The sequence below is a fragment of the Physella acuta genome, unplaced genomic scaffold (genome assembly GCF_028476545.2).
Source record: "Physella acuta isolate Inbredline_101_S28 unplaced genomic scaffold, ASM2847654v3 ptg000314l, whole genome shotgun sequence".
Lineage (NCBI taxonomy): Eukaryota > Metazoa > Mollusca > Gastropoda > Physidae > Physella > Physella acuta.
Genome location: NW_026731833.1, coordinates 301,334 through 312,039, shown reverse-complemented (window position 1 = coordinate 312,039; position 10,706 = coordinate 301,334). Strand labels below are relative to the sequence as shown.

Below are 10,706 nucleotides of genomic sequence, written 5' to 3'. Positions count from 1 at the left end.
ACACGATACAAGTCACATCAATAGCAGAGGTCTTCCTAACCTTAGAGGCCAAGTCATTAGGCAGCTGATTAAATATGATTTTTTTACAGAACCCTTCCTCAGAGTGTCCTTATCAACACCCCAAAGTTTCATGCCTATCGGATGAACGGTGTCACTGCTATTCACTTTTATTATTTTTATATACCGTATATTGAGAAAAATCGCACCCTCCTGTGGCGCCGCCCTTGCGAAATTAAAAATTATTTTTTTACAAATCCCTTCCCTAGAGGGTTATATCGAACTCCCCAAAGTTTCATGCCTATTGGATGAACAGTGTGAGATCAAAATAGATTTTTATTTTTATATACCGTATATAGAGAAAAAACAAATCGCGCCCTGCCGGGGCGCCACCCCTGCGAATTTGAAATATTTTTTTTCGCAGAAACCTCCCCAGGAATATTCTCAACAACTTCCCGAAGTTTCACGGCGATGTGGTAAGAGGTGTGGTAATGCATAAAAGACACACACACACACACACACATACATTGCTTTTTATATATATATAGATATAGATATATATGGTGACAGGACACATGATATCAGGACAAAAGTTACCAGGACAAAAGATATCAGGACAAATCATATCATGGACAAATGATCTCAGACAAAATATCTCAGACAAAATATCTCACAGAAAAATGTTAATCGTGTATTGGATTTAAGTTGATCTGAACATTTTTTTAATTGACTGTCAATATGGTTTTGTTTACAATTTTACACATAATAATTGTTTATTGTGAATAATGTATATCCTATTGTTGATAATGGATATATTATAAAGGAAGCGAGATAGAATATTATGTCCGAATTGTTTAAGCCTCTCTTCCTAAGACTGTATACTCATATCCAGGATATGTAGAAGAATTCTACCTGTGCCAAAAATTGATTTACGTTAATAATCTAAATTTCTCCCTAGCTAACGAGATCTCTAATTCAACGTGAGAGAAAACGAGATTTACAAGCCCTATTTAAAATCAAAATTACATGCGCGATGGAGCGATCACTAAGTCAACATTAGAATGAGTTAATCATCTGGAATTGTCGAAATTAAAAGATTTAGATTATATACAATAAAAATCTCATTATTTTAGCAGGGGCATAGCTAGAGGAAGGCGTGTGGGGCGGCCCTCACAGGCGCCGAACCAAAAGGAGCGCCAAACGTAGTAGACATAATATAAAAAGCTCGTTACTAAATTGTATACAGTCAAAACAAAAATTGTTGACTACTACTTTGCATTATGGACTTACTTGTTTTCTATATCATTTGTGGAACACCAAAGTAAAAAGACAAAGTGACAGGTAAAAAGCGCCCCGTCCTGTCCAAATTAGGGAAGGGGGGACGCGCATTTTCACCAGCGCGAATAACTATTTATATGCCTAATTTAAAGAGGTGGCGCCAAATTCATAGTTCGTCCTGGGCACCGAAATAGATCACAACGCAAAGTTATTAGGTATTTTTTCATAAAGGCGTTTACATATTTTGCGCCCACGTAAGGGTTGCGCCCTAGGCGACTGCCTAGTTTGCCTTATAGGTAGCGCCGGCACTGTATAGGCCTTACATTCTTTTTATGAGTCATTATATTTTCCGTTTTGTTCTGCCAATTAAGTTTCTGATTTACCATTTAAAGGAAGCTACTATTTGTCTGTGCCATCGTCTCGGTATTTGTGTGTGTCGTTTGTATGGTCGAATAATGGTCCTTGTTGTGTTTATGAAAGCTAGCGGTCTGACCTTTCGGGTCAAGGGTCAAAGCCGTCCCGCGTCTACCTGCTCAAGCCAAGAGAGTGGTCTGCCACGAAAGCCTTATTTTTGTAGGGCCTAGTGGTAGAAGCGGTAACACGTCTGACTTGTTGCATGGAAGGCGATGGCGATAGGTGCCGTGTGGAATGGTAGGTTCGAAACCCGTTGGTGTCTGACTGCTTGTCTTTACTTGGACTATTTTCTGTACCTTTGTCTACCCTTGGCGTTGAAATATCACTCTCTGTTAATATTTCTATTTCAGTTACAACGCCTGCTTCCACCCCCCTACTCATGTGCTACCAATATCCACTCCCCAGAATCCATCATGTGCTACCAATGTGCTACCTATATCCACTCCCCAGAAACCATCATGTGCTACCAATGTGGTACCACTAACATGTCATCCGGCTGTGTCATTGAAATTGAGGGTCTCATCAACGTTACCGCTGGTAACGAGAGCAGCTACCAGTACGCCAAGAACTGCACGGATTCGAACCCGGAGTGGGACCGTTGTATGATAGAAACCTGGGAGACTGGAGGTAGAGACCGCTAGTACATCTGATTGATGAAAAAATCATTTGACTGACACTAGTACAACTGATTGATGAAAAATCAAAATCATTTGACTGACACTAGTGCAACTGATTGATGAAAAATCATTTGACTGACGCTAGTACAACTGACTAACCCTTGATACCTTCATATATATTAGACGACCACCCCCCCCCCTCCCACGAATTACATGGATTTTATATAGAAATCAAATACTGTTACTGTTACCACCCCCCCCCCCCCCTGAAAATATCGTGCCCCTACCCCCCCCCCCCTTCCCCGGAGAAAAAAGTCTGGAAGAAACACTGGCGCTAAAACCTTTCATCGACGCTCTAACAAATGACTGACGAGAATATAGCATGACTGACATTTACAACATATAATTGCTATTTATGACTGACGTAACAACTTATAATTGGCCTACCAATAAAACCACCAACACACTCATACATCTCAACTTTCCAGGCAAACAGACCGTCTTCAACCGCGACTGCACCAGTCTTAACGGCTTCATCATCGTCGACGAGGGCCAGAAGTTCTACAACCTGCCCGCCAACAACTACACCACCTGTGAGTGGGTCTCCACCGTCAACCACTACATCTGCTACACCCTCTGCAGAGAGGACTTCTGCAACGGCCCCCAGCCGCCCAAGAAGCCAGACTGTCCGGAGAGCAATAGGAGTACAAATTACGATGAATACTTTGACTATGACGAAGATGATCCTTGCGGTGGGCCTAACACTGTGTATTTATCCAAGGAAACCATTTGGTTTGCGAGTTTGGTTGCCATCTTCTTTAGTTTGTTATTGTCATTTAAATGTCCCTGCTGTTACGATTATAAGCGCAGGTTGTGATCAATACAGATTTATGCACTTCTGAGAATAATCATTAGTGTTTCATTAAAACCAGAGTTTCTTTCAGGCATCACTTCTGGGGTCTAGTGCCCCCTCCTCCACCCAAAGCAAGCCTACTGCAGCCAATCTTCTCCCCCCCTCCCCTCCCGTTCAGACGAAATAGAATAAAATATATAAGTCATATTGAAAAAGATTTCTTTATCCCGTCCCCACAAATACTTAAGTACGCCCTCTCCCTGATTAGTCGCCCCCCCCCCCCCCCTGTAGAAAAATAGTTGAACGAAACAATGAATAAAACACAATACTATTTTCAAGTTAGTTTTGAGACGGTATCCTTATAAGATGGGTTTTAAATGTGAGGGAGGGTCATGGGTGTGTATTCTGGGGTTGAGGGGGGGGGGTATAGTATTATATGTTCTGATCCCAAGTGACCATTCTTGGCTGACATTCACAGTTCAACAAATGAAAACATTACGACAGGGGGCGCTACTCTAACAACGTTACCGCACATGGTCATCTCCCCTGTTTATTTTGTCACACAAAGTGTAGCATGTAGCGCGCCCAGTGGTACTGATAGGATGTTCTCGTTACCTTGATTGTAGCCCTAAGTCATTCAGCGTAAAAAATGTTTATACCTAGATTGAGATCTGTGTTTTCATTAAGGGTCTTCGTTTATTAAAAAAGTCGAGACCAACTGAAATTCCCAGTACCATCATACTAAGTAGTAAAATCATACTTTATTACATATAAAATTAAATAGACATGTTTTTGCACAATCTAGTATTGATTAAAAGATGTAATTTGTTTTTAAATACGTTTTTTATGGTACTTGATGTAATAAATTTGTTTTATGTTTTTTTTTTTTCTAATTAAAATAAAATAAATGTATACGACTGTTGCACTCTTAGCTAGTTTAGTGTTTTGTTTACATTTTAACCTTAGCAGGCCTCATGAGAAAAAAAAAATTGCCCTAACTCTTGGCTTGTTTGAAGTGTTAATGGTGGTTGTTTTTATTATCTTGAAAGTAACCATTTGTTTGGATTTGTCTTTGTAGTGTGAATTGCAGCGGGTACATATTGAGTGAGTTGTGTATTATACTTTAAAGCAAGATAAAGATGTAGGACTGGACCAAAAGTCACAGCGTCCTCGATATAGAGCCCATCCAGCATTTAATCGTGACTGGCTCAAGTCAAGAAAATAGCAAGACAGCTAGGCATATCAGGTGTATACACAGTATCTTAAAGGCCTGGGTGGGGGAACAGTTTAACTCTACTTGAACTGTTGAAATAGACCGCAATGTTCATAAATATATAACTTTACTTTATGCAGAGGGGTAGCAAAGGGGGGGGGGGGGCGGGGGGCGGACCGCACCGGGTGACACAATCTAGGTGGGTGACACCAAGGCAAAAAAATAGAAAAATATATAGAGAAAAATGATAATTCCACTTAAGTGATTAATTCGAGTGTTAAATAGTCTTTTAAGAGGTGCTAATCGAAAGTTTGAGGAGGAGGGGCGCAAATCGAAAATTGAAAGTTTCTCCAAGGGAAAGGTCGCTACGCCTCGGGGGGGGGGGGGGTGACACCATTAAGTGCCGCACCGGTTGACACCGACCGCGCTACGCCACTAACTTTATGGGTTAAAGTGTTAATAAGACTTCATGTGCTAAGAGAACTGTTGACCATTTAAAAACAAAACAAATAAGCTATGTTGTGTGTAAATGTGTGACTTGCCGATATTAAACTTTGTTGGCATGATGTAGTTCTTTTCAAAGAAAATAGTAAAAAGAATAACTTTTTTTTAATATTTTATTTAGAAGTTTGATTTTAGATTTCAACAAAATATTTTTTGATACTCGAAATTATTTTTAAAGAAAGTATTAACTCAAAATCGTTTTGTTTTTATTCAGTGTGGTCGATCCACTTCCGTGAGATATTTTCACCTAAATTTGCAGCACTGTAAATACTCCAAACACAGCAGCTTGTCACAGTCGCTGCGGTACAGACCAACAACAAAGTAATCGTCTTTACAGCGGCACATACCTATATTATCAAAACACAGAATAATATCCTGGGTGTAGCAGTGACCGTATGCATCTGGGTGGTTTCTGGGTTTAGCGCACAGTCCTTCTTCAATATTATGGAGTCCTGATAGTTTACTACCTACAGTCCTGTACAGCCCGTAAAGAAAATAACCTGTAGGACATAATGCCCAACTGTGGGGATTATCAAGAGCACCCCACCAGTTCGCGTTTACTTTCACCAAGTCGTTGCCTTCCCATGGCCAAGTCGGATAGCAGCATTCAGCTCCTTCCAGGCGATATATTTCATCGTTTTCATCGGCATAGGTCCTAAGGAAGCCCTTGATAAAGTAACCGGGGTTGGCGCATTGTGACGTACCTTGCACGTCAAAGCTTAACGTCCAGTCGGAATTGCTGCAGCCAGATTCGACGTCAAGTACGTACGTGAAGACAATCAGTGACAGCAACACACGCGACATGGCTGAAAATAAAAGAATCAATTGATTCAATTATCAATAGGCATATACATGTTCTTTACTTCATTATTATCATCTGTTCCAATTTTTTCGCAAGACACATGTGGCAGACTACGTAGAGTTCTTCTGTTTAAATGACCACGACATAAGGGAGGATAGTGTAGCCATACTATACCCAGCCGCCTTTGTTTCCCTAACAGGTACACATTAGAGCTGGGTGGACTCAGGAACACTCTTCAGACTTGACACCGGTTTAGCGGTCGCAAGCTCTATCATCTGACTACACCTACTATAATGACAAAATTGTAATATATTTCAAATTATGTTGTCTGAATATCATTTAGAAATGGAGAGCAACATTTGATTCATAACAGTAGCATACTACTTCTAACCAGAAAGTTTCGAGTTCGGATCCCGGGTTTCTTAAATATTCACATAAATCATTGTTCGGTAGCAATTTCATGTGTTAAAGTAGGATATAATTTGACTAAAAATAATATTTTGTTTCATGGTTCTAAGAGTCAACCTCCCTTCAATACGTTGACGGAGAAATATTTCCCCAAAATGATTTCCTGGCCGAGACGACAGCGCTCTCGATAACATGTCGACTGGCGTGGGTACGGAACTCAGGTGCATGGTTCAAATTCATTGTAATGATTATTTTGACGTTAGCTTTAATAATTCATGCATTTTTTTATTCACATGAGGTTTGAGCACAGTAAATACTATAGAGTGAAACTGATGTTTTTACAAGACAAAACTTGTTGAGGTGTGATTTCTTTTCAGACGTGTGTTGTAAGGTTAACTCCGCCATTGTTTGGTCCCAAGTCCAGAATGGGAAAGGAGGAGGGTTTTGGGTTTGGGCTAGCAACCCACCATGTAAAAAGCGCTACAGAAACAGCAACAGATCTAAATCAAACCATCATGGGAGAGCATCTGAGGATTGAGGAAGATTTGCCTGATACGACGAGTCTAGATGAAAGCCGCAAGGAAGTCTCTACTCCGAAACAGTCCTTAGTGACCCCCAAAATTATTACACGAATAGGAGCTTGGAATGTGCGTACCATGTACGAAACTGGCAAAACAGCTCAAGTGGTCAAGGAAATGTCAAGATACAGGATCAACATCCTGGGTATCAGCAAAATGAGATGGACAGACTCAGGCCTGACTACACTCGGATTAGGAGAATCTATAATCTATTCTGGGAGATCTGATGGTCAGCACTAAGAAAGAGTTGGTATTATCATGGATAAAATATTAAGAAAAAGTCTAATAGGGTGGGAACCAATCGATTCTCGCATTCTTAGAGCTAGATTCTACTCAAGACATGTAAAGATTACCATAAGCCAGTGCTATGCCCCGACAGAACAAGCAAAAGATGAAGACAAAGACACGTTCTTCTACACTCTATAATACCAAATCGACAGGACTCCACAACATGATATTCTAATAGTCATGGGAGACATTAGTGCGAAGATAGGGTCCAACAACCAAGGATACTAACTCTGCATGGGTAAAGAGGGTCTGGGGGAGGTAAACAACAAAGTCAAAGATTCAAAGAGATTTGCTTAAAAAATTGCCTAGTTATAGGTGGCAGCTTATTCCAGCACAAAGAAATGCACAAATCAACATGGATATCCCCAGATAAGCGAACCATCAATCAAATTGATCACATTGCTATAAATAAAAAGTGGAGAAGATCCATGAGGGATGTAAAGGCAATAAGAGGAGCTGACGTAGTAGCGACCATAATCTAGTTTTGTGCAAGCTACAGCTCAGGTTTAGGAGAGTCGACAGGAAAGTAAACCACCAGCTATTTGACTCAGCTAAACTAAAAGATCCCACCATTAAGGCAAACTTCGCAATCGAACTAAAACATAGATTTAGTCTACTCGAGAACCTATCAGAAGAGGACACCAATACACATTGCGAGAAGATCCTGGATGTATACACGAAAACATGCCAATGTATACTAGGACACAGGAACAAACAAAGGAAGGAATGGATCTCAAACGATACTTGGAATCTCATTGAAAAGAGAAGAGAACCAAAAATTAAAACACTATCTGGAACCATGGAAAGCAGGGTACGGAACGATGAAGAATATAGAAGACTGCAAAAAGAGGTAAAAAGGAATGCTAAGAAGGATAAAATGAACTATGTAGACACAATGGCCACAGAAGCACAGGCTGCAGCTGATAAGGGAGATAGCAGAACAGTCTACAAGATCATCAGGACTCTAACAGGAGAAATAGCAAATATATCATCTACTATCAAGGACAAAAACGAAAAAGTTCTTACAACGGAGAAACATCAATTGACAAGATGGGCTGAATACTTCGAAGAGACCCTAAACAGACCAGACCCAGAAGAAACTGGTGACTTCACTGACATGAACATACATTTTGAAATGCATAGAGAACACTTCCTAGAACAAGAAATAATAGAAGCTATCCAAAAAACAAAAAGCAATAAGGCTCCAGGAGAGGACAGAATCACTGCGGAGATGCTAAAGGCAGACCCAAAAATAGGTGCAGAAACTCTATCAGGGATCTTCAATAAAGTATGAAATGAAGTCCCAGATTCTTGGAAACGGGGAATCATTATCAAATTACCCAAAAAGGGCGACCTTAATGTTTGTGAGAACTGGAGAGGCATTAACCTTCTGTCAGTACCAGGAAAAATCTTCTGCAGAGTCCTATTACAAAGAATGAGGAAAGGAATTGATGGGATCCTTCGTGAAGAACAAGCTGGCTTCAGGGCCAACAGGTCATGTAACGACCAAATATTTGTCTTGCGCACTATAGTGGAACAGTCCCTGGAGTGGAATTCGTCTCTCTACATCAACTACATAGATTTCGAGATAGCATTCGATAGTATCCACCATCCATCATTATGAAAGATACTAGAGCTATATGGCTTTCCAGGAAAAGTCATAAACATACTGAATGATATACACTATGACAACCAATGTTGTGTGCGACATGAAAATCAGCAAAGTGAATGGTTCAAGGTAAAAACAGGAGTCAGACAGGGCTGTGTCATCTCACCTGTCATCTTTTTTGTGGTAATAGACTGGATTATGAGAAGAGCCACTGAGGATAAGCCAAGAGGAATTGTTTGGGAACTTACCAACCACCTAGAGGACTGTGACTTTGCTGATGGTTTTGCTTTACTCTCACATGCCCAAAAAGACATCCATGCAAAAACCACAAAAAATAGAGCAAATTGCCAAAAGCGTTGGGCTAAAGATAAACTCCGGAAAAACCAAGCTAATGAAAATAAAAACCAAAAGTGCTCTCAAGACGTTTGCGAATGGAGCGGAGCTAGAAGAGGTCGAATACTTTAAGTACCTTGGCAGCTATATATCAGCAAATGGCAGCATGGAGAAAGAAATGGCCACCAGAATAGCAATGGCAGCACTAGCTTTTAACAGACTCGCTAAGATATGGAAATCATCCTCACTGCAGCAGAGAACTAAAATAAGGATCTACGAGTCTAATGTACGTTCTGTACTCCTCTATGCTACAGAGTCATGGAAACTAAACAAGAAAGGAGAGAGCCGACTCAGAGGCTTTGAAAGAAGATCCCTCCAAAGCATCCTCAGACTAAAGTGGGACGACAACGTCCCGAACAAGGAAATATGGCGAAGGACAGGATTAAACGACATTGTTTCAGAAATTCGAATGAGGAGATGGAGATGGCTGGGTCATGTCCTTCACATGAGCGAAACAAGACTCCCCAACATGGCGCTGAAGTAGAACCCACCTGGAAAAAGAAAGAAAGGAAGACTACTGGGAACATGGAGGAGAGAGACGGAAGAAGAAGTGCAGGCTATTGGCAAGACCTGGCATGAACTAAAGTAGCTCGCCCAGGGCAGTGTGGAATGGCGGAGATTTGTTGCTGCCCTATACTCCACAGGGAGTGATGAGGATTACGTAAGTAAGTAGTAAGGTTGCCATGATGAAAGTCGGACGTTTTCCAGACACTTGCCGTTTGCCCGAAGGCCGATCTCCCGAACGGACACTCTCATTACACTACATCGAAAGGCCTAAAATTAGTCAGTAGTGCAACAACAAAATTAACAAAGATGGGTCTATGATTAGTCGGTAGTGAAACAACAAAACTAACAGAGACTGGCATAAGATTGGTAAGTAGTGAAACAACAAAACTAACATTGACGGGTCTAAGATTAGTCGGTAATGAAACAACAAAATTAACAAAGATGGGCCTACGATTAGTCAGTAGTGAAACAACAAAATTAACAAAGACTAGCATGAGATTAGTCGGTAGTGAAAGAACAAAATTAACAATGATGGGCCTACGATTAGTCAGTAGTGAAACAACAAAATTAACATTATATTATACACAAAGAAAGGCATAAGACTAGTCAGTAATAAAACAAAGAGATTTACTTTACCTAACCTGAAATGTAGCTTGCTTGCTCAGCTTTCTGTAACCCACACTGACTCTCGTCTACCAAGTCAACACGTTAATTTAATATTGATATTCTTTTAATTAAACGTGTAAGCTACCATCAATCTTATTTTAATTAAGTAGTTAATTTTATACAAGCCGAGAAGGGGTGGGGGTAAATGGTGGGTTGTTTGGGTTCAACTGAACCGACCTCACTTATTGTTACGTCCAGGTTAGCTTGGAATTCAAGAACGACTCGGGTTAACGTTCAATACGTTTATTAGGTCTCACATATCACATTACAGAATAGCCCACGACCTAACCAACTAACCCCTGACAACCATTCACTCCAGCTTTTATACCGCATTCGACCTTGGGATAACAATACACAAACACATCGGGGTTAACAATATTCTAGTGTAAACTCAACTCACACACGCACTCTCCCCTAATTCTAGATCATTCTATCCTATTCTAGTCTAACCTACAACTGACCCGTAACAGTAACGAAGGAAACAACGAAACTACAGTGGAGAACAGGCGACGATATGACAAGATGTTTCTAAAGAATTCATCCCAGAAATTAATAAGCCAGTAAATAGTCGAAGCTAGT

The 10,706-nt window shown here is 40.5% G+C and overlaps 1 long non-coding RNA gene across 1 annotated transcript; it reads right to left on the bottom strand.

The window, feature by feature from the left end:
* Positions 1-4,971: 4,971 nt before the first annotated feature.
* LOC131940252 (uncharacterized) lies at positions 4,972-10,255 on the bottom strand. Its single transcript, XR_009386535.1, has 2 exons — positions 10,098-10,255; positions 4,972-5,682 (listed from the first exon to the last, which is right to left on the bottom strand). It is a non-coding gene; the product is annotated as an uncharacterized LOC131940252 (long non-coding RNA).
* Positions 10,256-10,706: the final 451 nt, after the last annotated feature.